The sequence below is a fragment of the Bos mutus genome, chromosome X (assembly GCF_027580195.1).
Source record: "Bos mutus isolate GX-2022 chromosome X, NWIPB_WYAK_1.1, whole genome shotgun sequence".
NCBI classification, from domain to species: Eukaryota; Metazoa; Chordata; class Mammalia; order Artiodactyla; family Bovidae; genus Bos; species Bos mutus.
In genome coordinates this window covers 91,069,744-91,073,323 of record NC_091646.1, presented here as the reverse complement: position 1 = coordinate 91,073,323, position 3,580 = coordinate 91,069,744, and the positions used below count along the sequence as shown (strand labels likewise).

Genomic DNA, 3,580 nt, shown 5'->3' with positions numbered 1-3,580 from the left:
ATTGTCATGCCTACTTTAGGCAACTTTGACATGGATAAGATTGTTCATTTGAGAGGAGCTTTAGAATAAAGAGACCAAAAAAAAGAAAAAAAACTCATGAGGAGACTGACTTGTCTGAAAGACAGAGACCATGTTATTTTTTTCCATACAAGTGTTAATAAGTACTAGCTTTTTAATAGTATGATGATAAAATTATCAAGGCCCCGATAACATGCTAGAAAGGGTGTGGAGAAAAGGGAACTCTGCTACATTCTTGGGAATGTAAATTGGTGCAGCCACTATGAAGAACAGTATGGATGTTCCTTAAAAAACTGAGAATAGAGTTGACATATGATCCAGCAATCTCACTCCTGGGCATATATCCAGACAAATCATTTGAAATGATACATGCATCCCAATGTACATAGAAGCACTATTTACAATAGCCAAGATATGGAAACAACCTAAATGCCCAAAGACAGATGAGTGGATAAAGATGTGGCACACACACACACAAATATTACTCAGCCATAAAAAAGAATGAAATAATGCCATTTGTAGCAACATGGATGGACCTAGAGATTATAACCTAAATGAAGTCAGAAAGAGAAAGACAAATACCATATGATGTCATTGTATGTGGAATCTAAAAATATGACACAAATGAACGTATCTGTGAAAACTGAAACAGGCTCAGATATAAGAACAGACTTGTGGGTCCTGAGGGGTAGGGAGGTTGGGGGAGGGAAGGATTATGAATTTGAGGTTAGCTATTATATATAAAATAGATAAACAACAATCTCCTACTGTATAGAAAAGGGAACTAGATTCAATATCCTGTAATAAACCATAATGAAAAAAGAATATATATGTGTAACTATATATATATATTTGTATAACTGAATCCCTTTGCTGTACAGTAGAAATGAATACATTGTAAGTCAACTATACTTCAAAAAAATGAAAGAAGACTATCAAGACCCCAAGCTATAGCTTAAAGCACCTCTAATACACACGCATGGTTGTGTGTATATGTGTGCACGCTAAGTTGCTTCAGTCGTGTCTGACTCTGAGCAACCCCATGGACTACAGCCCGCCAGGCTCCTCTGTCAGTGGGATTCTCCAGGCCAGAATACTGGAGTGGGTTGCCATGCCCTCCTCCAGGGGATCTTCCCGACCCAGGGATCGAACCCACATCTCTTACGTGTACTTGCATTGGCAGGTGGGTTCCTTACCACTAGCGCCACCTGGGAAGCGCATGTGTGTATGACTATGTGTTAAAATGTGTGCTTAGCTTTTACAATGATAATTTTATTCTAAAACTGGTTCCTTCTCTTTTATTTTTTTTTCTCTTTACACTTTACATTTTTCTCTTCTCTCTTCCAATTTACCCTTATTCTTTTCTATTATAAAACTGTTGTAAGTTAACAGAAGGTTCCAGTCCTGTGGCTGATATATGAGCTTATTTTGCCACCTTAAAATTTATTAATATAATGTAAAAAGTATATTCAGGGAAAATTAACTAGGTGGTTCTTGGCTTCAAAAGTTGCCTATGTAAAGTAGATAATTTAAAAAAATGATTAAGGCTATACATAGTATGGGGATTCCCTGGTAGTCCAGTGGTTAGGACTCTGCACTTTCACTGCTGAGGGCTCAGATTCAATCCCTGGTCAGGGAACTAAGTTCCTGCAAGCCATGCAGTGTGGCAAAAAAAAAAAAAAAAAAAAAAAAAAAAAAAGCTATAAAGAGTATAATAATTACCTAAAATACAAATATGTGTACAAGAAAATGTTTTTTCTGATGATGGATTTGTCCGTTACTTAAGGAAATCATTAGTTTGTTAAAATAGTAATTTCAATATCATATATATTTTATTTAATATACTAACACTAATTATATCTTAAAATTAAAGTCGTTAATTTTATTATCTATTTATATCGCTAGATATTTACATCCAAACACATTCATATAAAAGTACATTATGGAATGATGTCACTGAAAATTAGGAAGTAGGGAACTCTAGGACTGTGTCCCTCCACAGAAGCGACTAATGAGCTGGCAAGAACAATCATTATCAACTTTTGCACAACTCTAGAATTTGGTCAAAAACACAACAACCAAAGGAAGACCTGGTGAAGACAAAAGCTGCTGTATTGAAGAAAGAGAGCACAGTGGCATTTTAAACTGCCCACTTACAATCCCCTCTATCCTAGACTGGCAGCAGCCACAAGGACAGCAGTCCACACCCCTGGCGTACGTTGCCAGTGCCTCAGGGAGCAATATGAAGTTGACTCTCAAATACTTGTGGTTGTGGGTTTAGACTTGCCTGGCAGCTCCCTAAAGGACCTGCACAAGACTTACCTTTGTTTTGCTCAACTGGGAGCATTCCCAGGCCTGGAGCAGCTTCCCAAACAGCTTTTACCAAAAGCATTTCAGGCCCCAAGTATTGGCAGTAGCAGCCCCGGACAAGAAATAGAGAGACCATAAAGCCCGGGAAGAGATTGGGAAAGGAGGTACACGAGAAAATAAGGACTTTTAAAAGCTCCCACGTATACTTAGGAATCAAGAAGGCCACATACATGCCCAGGGCTAGATGCATGCTCAAAAAAACACAAACAAAAACAAAAACCCTGAAAAGATCCTTAACTCTCACCTCTGGCTTGCCTTCAGGCTCTGTGCAAGCAGGATGTGAAGGCTAAGCAGAGTTGCAAAGGGCTTGGCTAAGCATTGGAGGAGTACCCTGACACTGAGCCAATTTGCAAAGACTAGGAGAAAGGGGATTTCTTTTTTTTTCCCTTCTCTCTTCCTCCTCCTTCTTCTCTTTTTCTTCTCTCCAGGTCCTTAAGGAAACTGTCAAAACATTATCTGACCACAAAGCTAACAGAGCAGACGTAGGTGGCCACGTATGACAACACAGAATTTACAAAAATAGTTTAGAAAAGTCACTAAGCAAGCAAACAACTAAATAGATCAATGGAATAGAGAGTTCAGAAATGAATTTGTATATCTATGGCCAATTGATTTTTTTTGAGTGCTGAGACCATTCAATGGGGGAAAGAATTGTGTCTCCAGTAAATGGAGCTGATATCCACACGCAATTGATTCAATGAGGCAAAGAATTGGGTCTCCAGTAAATGGAGCTAGATATCCACATGCAAAAGACTGAAATTGTTAAGAGGTACAAACTACTATGTATAAAATAAATAAGCTACAAAGATATATAGTACAACACAGGGAATATCACCAATATTTTATAATAACTATAAATGGAATATAACCTTTAAAAACTGTGAATCACTATGTTGTATTTGTTGTTGTTCAGTCGCTAAGTCATGATCAACTCTTTTGCCTGAAACTTATATAGTATGGTACATCAAATATTCCTCAATTAAAATAAAGATGAAATTGGACCCTTTCCTTATACCACACACCAAAATTAACTCAAAAATGGATCAAAGACATAAACTATAAAACTCTCAGAACAAAACATAATAATAAAACTTCATGATCTTAGATTTGGCAATGGATCCTTAGACTTGACATGAAAAGCATAAGCAATAAAAAAAAGTGGATAAATCGAACTTCATAAAAATAAGAAACT

The 3,580-nt window shown here is 37.0% G+C and overlaps 1 non-coding gene across 1 annotated transcript; it reads left to right on the top strand.

Moving 5' to 3' along the window:
* The first annotated feature begins 1,584 nt into the window (after positions 1 to 1,584).
* TRNAE-UUC (transfer RNA glutamic acid (anticodon UUC)) lies at positions 1,585 to 1,657 on the top strand. Its single transcript has one exon. It is a non-coding gene; the product is annotated as a tRNA-Glu (tRNA).
* The last annotated feature ends 1,923 nt before the right edge of the window (positions 1,658 to 3,580 follow it).